This window comes from Neofelis nebulosa, chromosome 3, assembly GCF_028018385.1.
Source record: "Neofelis nebulosa isolate mNeoNeb1 chromosome 3, mNeoNeb1.pri, whole genome shotgun sequence".
NCBI lineage: Eukaryota > Metazoa > Chordata > Mammalia > Carnivora > Felidae > Neofelis > Neofelis nebulosa.
Window position 1 is genome coordinate 18,317,995 of NC_080784.1, and position 19,762 is coordinate 18,337,756.

Genomic DNA, 19,762 nt, shown 5'->3' on the forward strand with positions numbered 1-19,762 from the left:
TGTTAAATTGGCAAATGAAGACAAGTTTAGAGACTTTGTAAGTAAAAATTTAGAGAAATTATAGATTTAAGTGAATTGAACTGATCACATTTTAAAATGAACAAATAAAAATAGATCAAGGTTGCAAGAAGCAAAATATATCACAAAAGTATTATCACCAAAGTCCTAGATAATATATGAATGTAGCATACGCTTGATTGTATAATTCTAAACATAAATGATACTAAATTATCTTAGTCCTTTATCTTCCTTGAATTCTTCAGGCTTTTTTTAAAAATATTGATTTATTACACTCTATACCACAAAGCAGAAATAAATCAATGGGTAAACTTTGGGAAACTAATTTTGTTCTAGAGCTGATGATTTATATAAACAATAGGTTATAAGCAGAACAATTTTGGGTATCTGCTCTTAGAGTTTACTAAAGAACATATTCTAGATAAGGGTATATAAAAAGAGGTCATGGGTATATGTTGTAAGATTTCCTTACAATCACAAATTAAAAACAATTTTCAATAATACAATGAAACTATTATGTCCTTGAAGAACAGAACCCTTATAATAATATTAGCATCTCTTTGCTCCCTCCCTCCTTTTTTTCCCTTTCTTATCTTCCTTCTTCTATCTCATCCCAAAAATACTCAAGTTGCTTACCTCTATACTAAATGCTCTTGGAAAAAGTGAACTTTTGCTATTAATTCTGTTGGATCCGTATCTTTGTTAAAGTGATCTGAAGAGACTTTATATATAACAATTAATAAATACTGGTTTACCATGTGACGGAAAGAATCAAACGTATTCAAATGAACTAATTTTACTGTAATTATTAATGGAATTGTCTTAGTTGAATTCACTCAATTCCTCACTGTGAAATGCTGAAGAAATAAAATATACTGGGAAAACATGAATCTGGATAAAAATTAGAATAGAGGGTTCAAAGGGACAGGTTGAAACATTAGCAAAACCTAGTTTCTCACCCTCTGATGTTATCTACGTGGATGACTTGGGGCAGGTCACCTACCTTGTCTGGACTCGGGTGTTAACACCTGTAAAGTTTGGAGGTAGGAATTCATGATCTGTAAGGATGTTTCCAGCTGACATAAGGTGTCACAGATAGCCAATCTAAGTATTGAGAGGAGGATATTTTACTTTGATTCATGCCATCTAATGTAATGCATTGTATTGTCTCTTGTCTCTGATGAAAGCCCCATGAGAACTGCTAATGAGGAGTCAAAGGGCCTCATTGAGCTCTAGCTCAGAACTCTGTTCTTTGGGCCTCTGATCTTCACATGTTAGTGAACAGGTACATGGCTAAAGGGAGAGAAGCCCGAAGCCTAAAATGAGAAAACGGTAGAAGGGGAGTATGGTTAATCTCTAACCTGAAAAGTCTGTTGTTGGACAATTGGGAATGGACCACCCCCTGTAGCTAATTGCATTCTAATTGGTTGTAGCTATGTTTTTAAACTTTTCATAAACTCGGTTTATAGGAACTATGTATCAGGACATCAGAAATGGATTGTTATGTGCCTTATATATTTTTTGTACTAGAATCCATAGTACATAAGGATTATTTGGGGGTTATTTTTTCCTCCCCTTTATTTTTTTTATACTTGTTCCTTCAGTTTGGATGGAATCTTCTCAGAGGAAGTGCAAAACTTTTTATATGCTTCAGAAAATGCATTTTGGTGTGTAACTGTGCATAAATAAGTCATAAATTAGTAACAAAGAGCAAAGTGGGAAAGTGAATTAAGTAAAAGATTTGCGATTTCACAGGATATACTCAGGAATCTAAAAATACATCTTGTATTTAATGAGTATAACGACATGTATTATAAGTACACTGTCGTTTCAGAAAAACACTACATTTGAATTTGTGAAAATAGCCTACTTTATAGTATGTGGCATGCAGTTGGAGAATGAATGAATGAATGAATGAATGATTGGGAGAAAAGAGAGAATGATGGGAAGGTTACTTTATTTATATCAGAGCCATTCTAGGGAGGAAATTAATGACGGACCGTAGAATGTGTACAATTTCCCTTTATAGAGCAATGATTACCAACCATTTTACCACCATGGATCTTAAGGTTTGAAGAGTTTTATCTGCTAAACACAATAAATTTATTTGGTGGAAGTTTGGTTTTTTTCCTTTCTAATAACAATGACGTAGAATCATAGTATTGACAGAACGATTGCATGTTAGATTCATTACCTATTCAGGTAATAGAGCACAGTGTTGACAGCATGGATTTGTAATGGACAGCCATGGACTCTTAAGCCCAGTGCCTTGGTTGAGACCCCAGTTCATTAGCGGTGTGGTTTTAAATGAGTTTTTAAAAACTGTTTCGTGTCTTAATTTCCTCATCCTAAAGAGTGGGATAATAACTGTTATCCCATGCAAATTCATGTTGTTTTGAATTAACCCATGAAAAGCACCCAGAACAGTGTCTAGAACACAGCGAGCACTCCTCATTACATAATCTGAGTGCTTACAAAGATTATTCCCAGTATTTGTAGGAGCATGCCACAGTCAGCATTATGCCCAATTTACAGATGAGAAAACTGAGACCTGTTGAGATTAAAAATCACCCAGGTTACCAAAGACTGTTCAGGTCTAGACCTAAATCCTGTTTCTTTGCTCTTGTCTCTCTTCTTCCTCCCTTACTTTCCCTTTTCTCTGTAACAGAAATTCTGATCCGCAAGAGATGACGAGTGCTGCCACATGACATCAATTTAATTCCCGGCAGAATCAAAGGTGCCCCACATTTCAATTAGCCTGTGCAACTCTTTTGAAAGTGAACTTGCAATTTCTGTTTAACTCTCAGAAATACTGGAAATAGCTTAAGGGACTCCTCCATTTCTTTCGGATCAGGGATCCCTTTATAAGCGGTTTATGTAAAAGAGAGCATCCAGTTGGCTATTTCATAATTCCTGGCACTTCAGTTTTAGTTAAGTCATTTAAATATCGCCATAAATAAGATTATAGGGGAAGGTAAAAAGTCTTATTTTTTTAAATGTAGAATTCTTGGTTTTATAATGTGCCAAGTATTAAGATCACGGACGTTTTCAAACGTCTGTATCACAACTGCCTTGAGGTACAACGAAAACTTTCTGCAAATGATGACTTACTCCATACAAAGCCCAGGACACACATTCTTTCTGTTTCTGTTTCAGAAGAAAAAAGCACGAGCGCCATGGCCACCGCTAGTCCTAACATTAACACTGAGGTTTGTAATCCATTTTCTGGCTTTTCTGGCTGCTGCTGTTATTATTAAGGCGCAGGCTGGGCGGGCCCCAGGGCCACACACAGACAGCGTTCATGTGTGACAGTATCTTTTATGGAGCAAAGAGAGACACACCCTCACAAAGGGAGGGAGGCCAGAAATGAAGCAAAGCCACAGAATACCCCTCATTATCCTAACCACCCACAGAACCGGGAAATGGAAACTCACGTCTTGGCTGGAGCCGGAGGAAGGCAAAGGCTGAATAATGGGTAAGTCCTGTGAAGTTAAAATATGGTGACTTGAAGAATCCAAATACTACTTTTTCTAAAGTAGGACCTACTTATTCACGTCTCTGACTTTGGGGAATGGGACTTCATCGACCCTACCCCTACAGCTCACCACTGGTTCTGTGCTGTAAGAAAATACCCTCTGCCTTGAGGCACTTACTGGGTCTGAACTCCCGCCCCTTCCGCCAGGCCCAGGTGGCGCTTTTCTTTCCACCTTTCTTTTCCTGAGACTCTTCCGCCTCATACTGCTGTCCTGAGTGGTGGTGTTTCCCTGTGCCCCTCCCTCCCTCTTCTCTGCCCTCTCCTTGGTGTGCCGCCTGCTTTCCCCGTAGTTTGGCCAAACACTTCCACTTCTGTCTTTGAAAAGTCTTCAGGTGGGGCGCCTGGGTGGCTTAGTCGGTTGAGCGTCCGACTTCGGCTCAGGTCATGATCTCACGGTCCGTGAGTTCATGCCCCGCGTCGGGCTCTGTGCTGACAGCTTAGAGCCTGGAGCCTGTTTCAGATTCTGTGTCTCCCTCTCTCTCTGCCCCTCCCCTGTTCATGCTCTGTCTCTCTCTGTCTCAAAAATAAATAAATGTTAAAAAAAAAATTAAAAAAAAAAAGTCTTCAGGTTCTACGTCGTCCTTTGGGATTTCTGGTCACTCAGTGAAGCAACCTGTCCATCCCCACTGCTTATGGATCTCACTCCTGCCTTCCTGAGGCGCAGCTGGCCTTGCCCCTGGCCTCACCCGGTGGCTGCCTTTGTGATAAGCAGCCCTTTTCCCCATGTGGCTCCTGCTAAGAGACATTGGTCTTGGAAGATGCCCCAGGAGAACTTTCTTGTCTCTGAGTGATATGTTAAAGCACAGGTCACCGGTAAGGATGAAACCACAAATTAATTTATACCACCAAAGCTGTTGGTGCTTCTCAAATCCCAAAGAATGCAGAGTCTAATACAATCCTGCTGCTTATTTGAGTGAATACGTGAACTGGTGATCAAGGTCAGTGGCACGAGAGGTTGGAAGGATACTGCGGACGGTTCACATTCTGTACGGTTTCACCCAGGGCAGGTGCTACTGGACAGAAAATAAATTCTTAACCCCCGATGTTGACGCCAGTTGTATTCATTAAAGGGCTTGATTTTGGCTGCCACTTTCCCAATGTTTTTGCTGCTGTCATTTTCTGGCTATAAAAATTTTTTTTCTGATTTTTTTTTTTTTTTTAACAGAGCCTTAAACTCTTCAGAGTAAATGTACTATGTGAAGCTGTGAAATCAGTCAAAATGGCAACACAGCTTTATGGAGTATTTTTATTAGTTATATAGTTCATTTTCCCCAAGTTTCTATATGAGTTCTGAGGTTAGCCTGGAAAATTTTTCCTTTTTTTTAAAAAAAAAATATAACTTATAGGGGCGCCTGGCTGGCGGAGTCAGTAGAGCATGTGACTCTGAATCTCAAGGTCGTGAGTTCAAGCCCCACGACGTAGGGCATGAAGACAACTTAAAAAAAATAAAAATTAAAAACGTAAAAAATAAAAATATAACTCATAAAAATAGTACATGTTCGTGGTAAAGTCAAACAAACAAAAATAAACCCAATAGTTCAGCAGAAGAGAGATGAAACATAAAATCTTCCCTCCAGCCTCATTCTGCAGAGCCGTGGTCCCCGACTGGGGACTGTTTTGCCTTCCAGGGGACATTGGGCACTTTCTAGAGACATTTCTGGTTGTCATAATGGAGAGGGGGTGCTCCTGCTACTGGCATGTAGCAGGGGGGTACAGAGTTGCTGCCAACCATCCTACAGTGCCCAGGACAGTCTCCACAGCAAAGATTATCCAGCCTGACCTGTCATCAGTGCCTCTACGGAGGTGCCCTGCCCTAGACTGACGACTATTAGCTGTGGTTTACACATTCTTCCAGAAAGTGTAAAATATATATGTATATTTTTTCATTTTTTTTTTAAACAAACAGATTGAGTGTATCCCCAATAATCTGCAACTCGCTTTTTTTTTTTTTTTTTCTTTTTTCAATTTATTTTTGGGACAGAGAGAGACAGAGCATGAACGGGGGAGGGGCAGAGAGAGAGGGAGACACAGAATCGGAAACAGGCTCCAGGCTCCGAGCCATCAGCCCAGAGCCTGACGCGGGGCTCGAACTCACGGACCGCGAGATCGTGACCTGGCTGAAGTCGGATGCTTAACCGACTGCGCCACCCAGGCGCCCCTGCAACTCGCTTTTTGCACTCAACAATGTCTCGGTTATTTTTCCATATTGAGACGTACAATTTACCTCATTATTTTAAACGGTCGAATGGTTTTCAATTGGCTCATTATCCCATAAAGTATTTAACCCGCTCTGAAAAGTAGATAATTTGGTTGTCTTTCATTTTTCCTCACTATAAACGAATCTGCCAGGAAGGGTTTGAAAGAGAAAGAGAATTGGACAAAGGGCTGGATTCTCCACGGTGCTTTTGCTTTACTTTTGCTCAAAGTCTGACTTAGCGGTGACATTCACAATGACAGGGGTGAATCAGTCTCTGCTTTCCAAACCCCAGTTTTCTCTTGACTGTATCACACAGGAGTGTGGGAGGAGGAAATAAGAGCAATTTTTTTTTTTTTTTTTAACCACACCATGGTGGAGTTTCTCCAATAGACGTTTTTAATGTCTCGCTTACAAGCCAGCAAATGAAGGCAGCTGTGGAAATGTTAGGCTTAGGGGGCTCGCCGTATCTGAATCACATCCAAAACTTTTTAAAGAACCCGGATTAGGTTTAAAATATGCTAGAGATTTAGGTTATCCCTTAGGTTACTAAAGCAGCAACCACTTCAAAGGCAGCCCCTCACTAAGTTTGTCTTCTTTCCCCCCCTCCCTTGAATGAGGTCAGTCCAGGAGTTCAGTCAGCTGACATCTTCTGCTTTCTTGCGTCTACTCTCATTCTGGATTACAAAACTGGGGCTTATACATGTTACATCGTTGGTTATGAAAGGAACATCTGATTCCAAACTATACAGTGTTGCTATTGTTTGGGTAGGGATGCTCACATTGATCATTTAAGGTAAATGTTATTTTCATGACCCCAAAGAGGAGGCTCCCACAAGGAAAATACTATGTAATGATTTCCACTTTGCAAGAACATAACTGACCCCAAGTGCAGTATGTTTTAACTCTTTTTTTTTTTTAAATGATTTTACCCTTTATTTTTTTAAGTTTATTTATTTTGAGAGAGGAGAGAGAGTGTGGGGAAGGGGCAGAGAGAGAGAGAGAGAGAATCCCAAGCAGGCTCTGCACTAACAGCACGGAGCCCTGCTTGGGGCTCAACTACATGAACCTCACAAACCATGAGATCATGACCTGAGTGGCAATCAAGAGTCAGACGCTTAAGGAAGGAGCCCACCCAGGTGCCCCTGCTTTAACTCTTACACCATGTGGACTTACCTCTTTCCTCCCACTTCAAGCAGCATGGAATGTGCTTTTCTGTCAAATTTGTTTGTGCTTCTCGTGCCAAAACTGGTCAAAGTTCATAACTGAAGGAATTGCTTTAAAAGAAGAAATCATTGTTTTAAGAAACTCTTGCTTCCCACCTATAGGGGTTGCAACATTTCTCTGTTAAAATGCAAAAACAAAATGGGAAAACTGCTTTCCATTGTCCCCCCCTTTAAATATATTTATATCAGTTGTTACGTCTTAACCTGTTACACTCTTTCTTTAGACTTGCTGCATTTTACCCAAGGCAACGGGCCGCCATCCCCATATAAACAGCTTCCTGTTTTTTCCACAGAGATAAAAATAAAAGAGTAAAAGTGACCAACTGTCTTGTAAGGCCTCAAATATAAACAGGATTATTTTTAAGGGCTCTCAGAAATGTCTGGAAGTCGCTGTAGGTTGTGAAGGGCTGGTACTGAACTCCTTGGCTCCCTGTTTATGATTTTGCTGTGCATTCCCTAAGGGCTCTCTCATGGATGAAATGAAAGGCCACACATGAAGGGCAAGCAGGGTCCAAAAGTCAGTTATTGCTTCCCCTGCCAATGATTCACTAAGTGAATAATTCACTCATTTCTTCCATCTGATAAAGTGAGTTGACATGAAGGAGTGGCAAAGTTGTCTTATCTTCTCGGGAGCAGGAAGCTGTCACGACAGGGCCGTAGCCAAGTCTACCTGCAATGGTTTCTCCTTAAATCCTTCGTGAGGGCGCACTTACCGGGGCTCCGTGGTTGGAAGACAAGCAGATGGGAAAGGCCTAACTGTGCAGGTAGCAGTGAACGGGCAAAAGGGACTTAACACAAGAAGACCGGTTAGGAGAGAACAGGAATGGGTCAAAAGTTTTCATTTGGACTATGAACTTTCCTTACCTTTGAACAACGACATGTTTTAGACGTCATGGCAGAAGTTTAAAAGGGTGTTTAATGATGTCTAAGAAAGAAGTATTCTTCTTTTTTTAAATTCCTTTCCCTGGGGATTAAAAGTCCGGGAAGATTCTCAATGAGGGACCCACACAAAGCTCAGCCAACCGGTCCCTACTCCTGCTCTTCTTCTAGGCCGTTTTCCCACATCTTTCTCAGCTGACTTTCCTCACAGTAACTGGTGAATTGTCAGAACATTGTATAGCAACATTATCCAAAAACGATTTGTATTTGTTATATCTCACCATCCCTAGGTGGTATTAAATAGCTCAAGAGATAAGACATTCTCTTCCTAAACTTCTATACCATAGTTTAAAATGGTGCCTTGCACATGAGTTAGCCTCTTTCCAGTTAATGTCTTTAGGTTTTGGAGAGTGATAAGAATGAAGAACAAAAAGTGTAATTTCCATGTCCTGCTTTGTGCCATCACAGCATTATTAAAAAAAAAAAAAAAAAAAAAAAGAATCTCTTCATTCTCAACTTCAGTGCTAAGTGAACTGAGTTCTTACCAAACCAAAACAGAAAATAACTTATTTGCACAGTTCAGGTTTTTAAGCTTGTATGCCTAGAGAGTTGCATGAAAATAGTACAGGGCTGAACCTTCCAGGGAAGTTATTTTTTTCTAACAGAACAATTACTGAAAATTGGGACTGAAATTATAGTTTGCACATTTGTAATGCACTGAAATTCCCTTCTACTTGACTCTGAAAAGCATTGTACTATATCCAATTGTGGGGATGGAATACAATTACCACAGGAGATTTCTGATATCATTCTTAAACCAAAATGCTGCCTGTTACACATGGAAACTCCATGAATGGGGAAAGGTAGCAAAGCAAGGTGACATTAGTTGAATTAATGCTTTGTGAATTATGTCCTTTCTTAATGGAAAGGAACAAATTTTCCACTTTTTGTACATGTTAAAAATATACGTATATGTCCTATTATGCATATGTACACATACGAATCCACATATTGTATTTTTGAGTTTACTCTCACATATTATAATTTGGTACTAAAAGCTGTGTCATAAGGACATATTCCTACAACTTTTTAACATAAAAAACTTTTGAATCAAAAGGGACTTAAAAAGAAATCACTTTTTTTCCCCCAGAGATAGACCAAATTTTCCATGATCATACACCAGTTATTTATAAATAGTAAATAGCAATGCCCTGGGAAGGGGATCTCAGGGAAGTCAAATTAGTTTTTTAAAAATGACTCCTGATTTATTGTATATTTCATGAAACTATTAGCAACTTGCTTTTCCTTAATATGCAAATGTCCCTGCTCCCAGATTTTCCCGTAGCCCTATCTCTTTGGTTCTAATAGCTCACTTATTGTCTCATTTGTCAAAATGGGCTGTTAGTATATGTGACCTCTCTGAATGTTATCCATTTCTTACGTTTGGTTCATTTCTTGTAAGCTTTTATAAAAGCCCATGTGTATGTGTATTACTCACTTCATTTACTGACGTGGTTCAATATACACTTTTGTGGCATTTCTGCCCAAAGTACCTATCTTGAATCTAATCATGAAGAAACATTGGACAAACCCAATCTGAAGGACACTGTACAACATGGATGACCTATAGGCTTTGAAAACAATGGCAAAACACACAGAAAGGCCAAGTGACTAAAGAGACAGGAGCATTAGATGTCATGGGTGATCCTGGCTCACATCCTAGACTTGGAGGGGCAAAAAAGCTATAATGGGTATTATTGAGACAATCGGCAACATTTGGAGATGGACTATAGACAATTACATTAATGTTAAATTTTGCTTTTTTTTTTTTTTTTTTAAAAAAAAGTGTTTATTTTCGAGAGAGAGAGCCTGAGGTTGGGGGAGGCACAGAGAAAGAAAGAGACAGAGGATCTGAAGTGGGCTCCGAGCTGACAGCAGCAAGCCTGATGTAGGGCTCAAACTCACAAACTGTGAGATCATGACCTGAGCTGAAGTTGGATGCTCAACTGACTGAGTCACCCAGGCACCCCTAAATTTCTGTTTTTCATAATTGCACTATGGTTAAAGAAGGGAGCACCTCTGTTCTTAGAAATTATATGCTGAAGTGTTTAAGTGTAAAGGGGCATGATGCCTATAACGTGCTCTCATATGATTTGTAAAAAATTTTATATATATATATATATATATATATATATATATATATACACATATATATGTTTTATATAATGAGGGACAAAGAGAAATTCAGCAGAGGGGGTAAATGTAACAAACAGTAAGCCTGTGTAAAGTGTATTCTGAACTTCATGATATTTTTGCAACTTTTGTAAGTTTGGAATTACATGAAAATAAAAACTTAGTGAAATGAGTAATAAATATTTAATTTATTGTATTATATTATTCACCTTTCTTAGGACATAACTTAGGGCTTACTATTGTGGGGAATAATAGTCCTTATGTTCATATATATATTTTTTCTAAATCTGTTCTTGGGGTCCACATCACGCACCACAAGAGCACCAGCTTTTACAAAACCTTCTGCTAAAATTAATGAGGAATCTGGTGCAGTGTTAATTTTGAATAAAAAAGATGTGGGTTGAATGACAGCACCAGCTGATGGGAGGCATTAATACTGTTTGATTCCATGCTGGCAGAACACATCCAGCTGTGGGGGCCTGGGAGGCCTGGAGGAGAAAAATGTGAAAAGAAGAAGTTTTGTAAAATGCATGTAGTCTGGAAAATAAGGAATGCTAATTATTTTTCAAGAATTTTGGAAGGAAAATTAAAGCCTAGTAGAAGCATGGAAATCAGAGCAGAAAGAGAAATATGAAAAATGTTAAACTCGTTTCTTTTAGCTGTGGTCTTTTGTGCTATTATTTAGCCTTTTCTGTCTTTTACTTTCAATTAAATGCAGCTCTCTCTAGGTTTCGTTTTTATGATCAGAGAACAAAGTCCAGCCTGACACATTAGGGTGTAATAACTGGGAATATATATACTAGATGATATGTAATGTATATATCATTCAAAAAACATTTGTTGAACATACTGAACTATATACTAGCCATTGAACTAGATCCTAACAGACTCTAAAGATACAAAGACTAATAATAACCTAAAGTCTGTATTTTGTAGGAACAGTGTGAAGTTCAGAGTGGAGGGGACAGTTACACGGATTATGAGAAGATTAAAATTCTGTGTAGTAGACTAAACGTTGTGATGGGCGTGCAGTGTTCCGCGAACTGATGTTAGGGGCATTTGGGAAGGAGTGGTTATCAGGGAAAATTCCAAGAAGAGTCTTAGGTCCAGGGAATAGTAAAGATAAGTCCAAGAAGTGAGCGCGAGGATGGTAAGCATTTCTCCACTTTCCACTTTTCTGACCCCTTGGAAGGTATAATCAAGTGATTTTAGATTGCTGTGTCTGTAATTTGAGTTCAAGCCTTTAGCAGTCAAATTGTAGACGTTCCGCATCTTCGTGTCCTTTCTGAGGCCTTGGCAGACTTACTCTAGGGTTTTTCTGGGTCTGCGACTTGGCATTGGTGTGACCTCTGATGCCACTAGACTGAAGCTTTTCTGTCTCGTGGCATCCACATCTGCTGCCCTGCTGGGGTTCCTGGGACAAGTTTGGGGACCAGTCCAGCCACTGATTAAGGAGTCACCCCTTTTAAATTACAGGTAGCTTTTAATGAGCATGGCCTTCATTGTCCTGGGGCTATCTGAAGCATCCATGTCTAAGATGCCATAGTGCACTCTGCCCACAGGACTCACCATTTAGAAGGCGCTCTGTCATTATCTCTTTAATATCACCCCTTCAGCTTTTTGTTAAACTCTGTTTGAAAATATGGTAGATCTTGCTTGCTTTATTCTTAAAGTCTCTTAAACTCTTTTTGATATTTTTCTTTTTCACTCCATTAGCTGAATTTAGGATAGTCTCTTTGGAGATTTCTTCCAGTTTACCAATTTCCTCTTCAGTTGTATCTATTCCCTTTACTCTGTCCATGGAGTTTTTAATTTTTAAGACTTCTATTTGATTCTTTTAAAAATTCTTTTTTCCCTCTATAGTCTCATGTTCCTGGGTATTTTCAAATTCTTATTTTATTACTTTATGATTACAAGCATAGTTACACTATATTCTGTACCTAAAAATTCTAATATTTGAAGTTATTGTGGTTATTTTCTGCTGTCTTTTGTTTTGGTTGACTTTATCTTGTATCGTTTCCTTGGATGTTTGTGACTCTTGTTACAGGAACTTACATTCTTTTTAATCATGGAATTTCATTAAATTCTAGATTAAAATAATGTTCCTTCAAAGAGAGTTTGTATTTGCTTTTTTTCCAGCCATCCTGGACATACATACTCTTTAACTGACCCACTTTAAATAAAATTTCTCTCCTAAAAGATCTGAATCACATAGGTAGGTGAATTTGAACTTAAATGACATAAATTCTCAATATATCTTCCTCTTTAACTTCTCCTTCTTCTTTTGCGTTGCTCCAGGGTTGAGTTAGGAAAATTTTTGTGCCGTCCATTTCTATGAAGGGGGTTTATTTTTCATTTGTCCTAAGGCAGAGCATGTGTAGCTCTTTAATGTCTCAGCACGACGTGGACATAGCTTCCCATTTACTTTCCCATCGTGGCACGTATTTATCTCCTGTCCTCTACACTCCGTGCAGCTGTCATGGTGGAAAGTCAAGGTTTTCAGTGCTTAGCTCAACCCCTCAGAGGGAAAGCTGGCTTTGGCTCTTGCTTAATTCCTGGGTTTCTTCTTTCATTTTAATTTTGGCCTCTGTGGATTCTGTTCATTTGTGCCAGCTTAGCAATGCAATTAAAGATGTATTTTTTTTTCTTAATTCAACATTTTAGTCATTTTCATTGGCAAGGTCTTTCAAAATATCTGATCTATAAGAGCGCCAGAAACAGAAGTTGGCTCTAAGCTTTCTAGCAGGCACTGAGAAGAGGGAAATCTAATCAATTACATGGTCACAAGGGCCAGGAGAAAAATGATTCTCAGTTGCTTTGGAGAGATACAACAATTTTTGGCACTGAGGCCAGACTGGGATTTTTCTCCGCAGCCATTCTAACAGGCACCCTCGTCTTTCTTGTTGCTTGGATGATCCAGGAAGCCGTTCCATCAGTCTTTAGAACTGATGTCCTTTAGAGTGCCAAAGCTAGGTGGTATGTGGCAGTGAAGAAGATCCTGGAAGATAAATTGCACTTTCCACTTAGTGTTATACTCGGTAAAATGGGTCCCAAAGTGATGCGGCTTTCCCAAGAGGCTTCTGAATCATCCTGCCTATTCTTACAGTTTCTTAGACATGCTTAAGACAGACTGGAATCTCTTACAGCCCAGGCACAGAAGGTAATTTTTTACTTAAGCAGCACAGAGTTGGCCTCTAAATGACATGGGTGGAATGGGTCTACATCCATGTAGTAAAACTGAGTCATAGCACCTTTTACAGCCTTCTTTATGGTATAGTTCAACCACCTAAAGACATGTCTCTAGATAAGCTGAAATCAAAGATCAAAATGTTTTGCAATTAATGCTTTCTGTAATTGTGGGGCGCCTGGGTGGCTCAGTCGGTTAAGCATCCGACTCTGGGTTTTGGCTCGGGTCACGATCTCACGTTCTTGAGTTTCAGCCCCACGTTGGGCTCTGTGCTGACAGCGCAGAGCCTGGAGCCTATTCGAATTCTGTGTCTCCCTCTCTCTCTCTCTCTGCCCCTCACATGCTCACACTCTGTCTGTCTGTCTCTCTCAAAAATAAACATTAAAAAAAAAAAGAGAGGAATACTTCCTGTAATTGTTAGCTATTATATGTTTTATATCCTGTTCTAGTTATATTTGAGTGCAGTTTGCTGGTAATTAAAAGTGTATAAGGTGAAAGAATACTTACTTGATGTGATGGGACTGCTAAGAAGATTAAAGAAGTGAACAATTACTAATTACATCAAAATTGGGACAGTTGTGAATGATATTTGGCTAAACTTGCTTTCTAGACTAGTGAATAGATTATATGGCAAATGGAATTCTAGATTTATATTTCAATTTAAATGAAAATATGTGGAAATATTAAAAAAAAAACTGTTGGCAAGGCAAGCCAGGTGAATCTTATTCTGAGAACAGCACTAAAAACACAGTTATTTAAAGCTTTTCTACCTGAGAGAATTCAGAAGGAAAAAAGTTTATGTTATAAAGTTAAGAAAAGTTCAGTGAATTGGTGATAGCAATTATCAAGAAGGGATTTTGGGGGTGGGAATAAACTTCAGTCAAGGGAGAAATGACTGCTTTGCAATTTCAGCTGGATTTTAGGAAAGAAACAAAGGGTTGAAAGCAATTGTGTGAGTTCCCTTATCCTGTACAGTGAAAACAGAACTAACACTCTTGTCATATCTCAGAAATAATAAAAATATTGTAAGGTTTCCATGAAGTGAGTTTGAAAATCTGTGAAATAAACCATTCCTTATTGGATCGGACCCCTGCTGAAGAAAAGCCTTTCATAACAGATGGTGATTCTGGCTACGTTGTAAGTTTAACAAAAGCTCTTACCTATTTCTGAAACTGTTGGCTTCAGTAAACTTACTAAATTATACTCTTCGTCTTAATTTTTAACGCAGCTATTGTTTTCTCTCTCTTATAGCATGGGTGATAAAAGGAACTTAAAATTTATAGTCAAGTCTTCTGTTTTTCAGGGTTTCTGTGGTGGTTCTTTTGGTTTCTAACCATTTTTCCCCATCTTAGACAAGTTCTCCACAATGGCATAGAGGTGACCCAGCAGGTACAATATATAGATTCCCACCTTTGCTTCATAAGCAGGAAATTACTGTTCTTAGCTTCAGGGAATCCCCCACCCCCACCCCAGCCCCAAGAATAAGAAATGGTGTTTTGCCAGCTTGAAGAGCTCTATTCCTAAGCACCAGACTTCACTGTGAATGTTCAAGCCCGTGAGTAAATTCTACATCTACAATTTTGTCAAAATTTAGAGAAAGAGCTTGAAGAATAACCATTTCCTTTCTCATCTCCACTCGACTGGAGCTGAATCAGTTCCAATAATGTTACCACATTGGTTTCCCACTGACCATTTTCACACGAATTTGGAAAGCACATAAAGAAATAATTGTTTTCAAGGGTGTGTCCTTGTGAAAAATGCACGAGCTGTACACTTACTATTTGTATGCTTATGGTCATATATTACACAATTAAAATGTTTAATGCAAAAAAAAAAATAATTGTTTAATCCAAAGATGCTTGAAACTATGATAGGACAATAATCACCCACTTTAAGGGTAGGAATGGCTTTTAGTTTTGAACTTAAGCTGTTATGTTGTTTTAAGGGAGGGGAAGCAGGGGCGACCATACTGATACTCAAAACCATGTCTGTAAATTTGCAAATCAAATGGAAATACTCTTTTAAGTTTATGAAGTAAAACAATGCGGAATTCCTCATTCACTTATTCATGCGAATGATGAGATTTCTTTGGGTGGTGGTTTTCTTTCCCCACAGTATAAAATCTAATTTAAGTGAATTTCCTCCTCAAGATTTGGGTATAAAACATCAAGACTTACCTGATTTCTCTTCTTTTTTTTAATGTTTATTCATTTTTGAGAGAGCGAGCGAGTGAGCACAAGTGGGGGAGGGGCAGAGAGAGAGGGAGACACAGAATCCAAAGCAGGCTCCAGGCTCTGAGCTGTCAGCACCGAGTCTGATGTGAGGCTTGAACTCATGAGCTGTGAGATCATGACCTGGGCCGAAGTTGGAGACTTAACCAGCTGAGCCACCCAGGTGCCCTGTTTTATTTTCTATTTAAGTATTATATTTTCCAAACTCATGACTTCATATTAGTCACATTTTAGGATTTTCAGAAAATTTCAAAAGGTCCTCACCCACATAAGGAAATATGATTTACAAATGACCACTCATGCATTGGTTCAGGTATAAATGATCTTTCAGTGCTGATTGGTTTAAAAGTCTTCACAAATGAAAACGCATAAAGAACCTATAGGATCAACGCTCTTTACTGGGATAATCTTTCCCACATTGTAGAAATCCGTTCTCTAGGGTCTGTAGGTTGATCAGGAAGGTAGAAGGTGTGCAGTGATTGGTGGAAGCTGTAGTTTTTGTCTGCTTAGCATCATTCCCCATCCCCTTCCTTCTACGCCTTCCCCATTCTTAGTGCTCCAGGTGGTGATGTCAATCAGAATGGCCAATCCCCATTTAGTGGGCGAGTGGGTAACCAAGGCTAGCTATTAGAGTGCCAAGGATTAATTCAAGAATGTGCATGTGACTCAAGAAAGATAAATTAGTGTCTTTTCTGAGATTGATATAGGGTTTTAATGGGTGGGGAACATATAATTCCACCGTGACTGGTAAGCAGGGCCAATGTGCATCTGGGGCTGATGAACGCCATCATGTCTGACACACACAGGAAAAGCCTGCTTGCGATACAAGTGGAGATAAGCATACTGAAAGGTGAAGAAGGAGAGAGGCAGGACTCTAAGCACACTGTTTACCTGTGGATCCACCCATAATTAAAGACACATTGACTTCTGACTTCCCGATCACAGAGACATTACATTCTCCCATTTTGGAAGCCAGTGTGAGTTGGGTTTCTAACATGTCTAACCAAAAAGGGTCTTAGCTAATGTAGTCCCTATTGCAGAACTTCTGTTAAGATTTGACTGCAATTCTGCTAACATCTTTCTGTCACTCTTTCCTTTCGTCCTATGGTCTGACCAACAGCCACATGAGATACTTTGAATTTTTTGTGCTAATCTGAACGAATTCACCACAGCACACAGAATGATTTCGCAGTGCAATTCAAACATAAATTCCCCATTGAGAAAACACGGAGATGTTTGTAGTTACCATGGCCTTGTGCAATAACTTTGGGTGTAGTGCTTTTATTTACAGTTACTGTTGTGTAGAGCTGCAAGCACCCTAGGAGTTAACCTATGCAAAGAGGAGCATATATTCTTTCAAGGCACTTGTAGCTGTCATTTTATTTTTTGAGCGTTATGAATGGAGGTATTGTTGCAAACAGCTGTACTGTGAAGGCATTTAAGCCAGTTATTACTGCCTGTGGTGTCTGCACTCAAAATGTTGCAAACACTGAAATTATGATTTACAGAGGTGAAAAATGTAACTTTTATAAGATCTGGCATGCCTGGCTCTGTCTCTTTCTATTATTGGACAGATTCTTTTGCAGTGATGATTCTTAAGCTCAGTGTTTGTAATCCTAATTAATTCAAAAGGGATGGCCAGAATATATCACAGAACATGTAATAACATGTTAATTTGGAAAGCAATATGGTAACACTGATGTTATTTTTAATGTATTTAATTATTTCTCAGTATGTTATATTACATGGAACATAATCTGAAGACTTAGAATATAGTAAAATAATTTTTAAATGTTACGTATCTTAGATGATGATGAATTTGGCTGAATTGAACTGAAGTGACAAATATATTAAGGAATTGGAAAAAACTAACTTGATGTTTCCTGGAGGAAGTCTTTGATATATTGTCTGACAATTCACTTCCTTCCAGTAAAAATGACCATCCTTAATAACTGTCACACCCACTTCAGTTGACTAATCTCTGCTAAAGTTCCTTCTTTTCTTATTTGGCCCAAATCATGATGTAACCCTTCACCTAGATCAAACTGTCCCTTTGGTTGAGATCAATATGGGAATTCAGTATTTGGGTTCCCTCAGTGTTTCATGGCTTAGCACAGCAAATCCCACACCAGTTTACATCTTTTGGTTCTTGGACCAGTTAAGAGTTCTCTCCAGAATATCTGCCAAAGAGTAGCCAATAGAAAATTTCTCAGTTAGTTTACAAGTTAACAGAAGATAAGATCTCTCTTCAATTTGTATGCAGGGCATTGTCCAGATACTATTGTGCTAATCTAATTCTTTTTTTTTTTTTTAATTTTTTTAACGTTTATTTATTTTTGAGACAGAGAGAGACAGAGCATGAACAGGGGAGGGTCAGAGAGAGGGAGACACAGAATCTGAAACAGGCTCCAGCCTCTGAGCTGTCAGCACAGAGCCCGATGCGGGGCTTGAACTCACTGACCGCGAGATCATGACCTGAGCCGAAGTCGGCCGCTTAACCGACTGAGCCACCCAGGCGCCCCTCTAATTCTTTAACTTAGAAGATTTTAAAGGTCACTGATTTTTTTTTTTTTTAAGGGAAGGCATCTTCTAGTTCATCTAGGAAAATATTCTCTCTTTACAAATGTCTTGGTTAGGATGCTTTGGGTTGCATGTAACACAAAACTGATTCAAACTACCGTTAGTAAAAATGGTAATTCTGGGGCTCATAGAACTGGATGTTCTAGGTGACAGAAGAGGCTTTATCCAGAGCTCAGGCTCTGACCAGGCCCCGGTGTCTCCCCAGTTTGTCGTACAGTACAGACCACAAAATGGGGATAACAGCTCCTTAGCCACATGCTTCCTCACACTTCCACTAGGAAAGAGTCTGCCTTCCTGGTAATTCAAACCAAATCCCCCAAGTGAGTTTTCCTGGCCCTGATTGGCTTGATTTGGGTCATGTGCCACTCTTTCTTTTGAATTAACCTCTGTGATTGATGGGATTGGATTTGCCGAGTGGGCTAAGGGAAACAACTTCCAGTCCTGGAGGTGAAGCCAGGATCAACACCATACTAACCACATTTTAGGGACCTTCAGGTTGTTGTCTTGGGTCATGGATGCTAGAGAGGTAATAACAAACTGCAAGAGCGTAAGTATGAAAGAATCCAAGGGTGTTGGCCTCGTCACATACTAAGCAGCATAGCTGCACATCTAGAACCCGATTCAATATCATTTGTCAATAAAGGTACATAAACTGCATATAGTCATACACTAAGCACTCTGTCTTGGTAGATTTGTGGAAGCACTGCAGTTGCCTAGCACAGTCTTTATCAACGTGTGTTCTGAGATTCATTTTATAAAAGACATGGGGTGCCTGGGAAGAATGCAGATTCCGGGGCCCCAGCCCTGATTTGCTGCATCAGAATTTGGGTGGGACTCAGGGATTTGTATCTTAAATATGTTTCCTTAGCAAATCTCTTGCATACTAACACATGCACCGCATACGTTGGTGTGTAACCCACAAACTGTTAGCGATTAACAAACACTCCACCGCATCTTGGACTGTATTTGGAAATGTCTTCTCTAACATTTCTTTATGTCGATATTCTGGTTAAGATTCTAACTGTTTCTCACCAATAATCCAGTCACCTCCTAACCCTGCTAGGAGGATTGTAAGGACGTGCTAAATTTATCAGGTGAGGAGGAAACTCTGCGGAAGACTGACAGGCACAGCGGAAAACCATCTCTGTGCTACACTCTCAGGGAGTGTCCACAAGTGTAAAAATCGTGGCATTAGGACCAGCAGGAAAAATATAAATATATTTGCTATGACAAATACATCAAAGGAAGCATGCTATTACCTAATTATATATATTATTTACTTTTCAGAACTCTTCTCAGTTGTCTTCAGGATATGATTGATACCTTAACAATTTGCTCAATGTGTGCTACTTAGATAGTAAAAGTAGGGTGTTGACAGTAACTATTAAAAATCATATGAATGCTGACTGTGACTTAAAATAAAAAATACAACACTCACTGTGCTTTGTCACATCCCTGTTTTTGTCTGACGGCACAGATCCCAGGACAAGTTTTCCACCAGTTTTCCTGGAAATGACCTAGATAGAACCTGCCATCTCCCAGGTAGCTTCCATGGAAAGCCCAAGATGACTTTTGCCATCTAATAAGCAGTGTTTCTTGGATATCTATTGGGGCCTGATTCTTAGTATTGCTTTTAGAGAGTAAAGGGTGCTTGTAGCGCAACAGGAAAATTAAGATTATCATCAGAGTAAATCTGATTATTTTCCCTGCATTTCTTAC

The 19,762-nt window shown here is 39.2% G+C and overlaps 1 long non-coding RNA gene across 4 annotated transcripts in view; it reads right to left on the reverse strand.

The window, feature by feature from the left end:
- Positions 1-19,762, reverse strand: part of LOC131506428 (uncharacterized) — a 124,463-nt gene that overhangs the window by 83,202 nt on the left and 21,499 nt on the right. Inside the window, exons 3-4 of one of the 4 annotated variants that reach the window (XR_009258926.1) lie at positions 6,924-7,024; positions 3,453-3,500 (exon numbers count right to left, since the gene is read on the reverse strand). This is a non-coding gene — a long non-coding RNA (uncharacterized LOC131506428). Of the gene's footprint in view, positions 1-3,448; positions 3,501-6,919; positions 7,025-19,762 lie in introns of all 4 variants that reach the window. The other 3 variants (XR_009258927.1, XR_009258929.1, XR_009258930.1) reach the window with 3 other exon arrangements.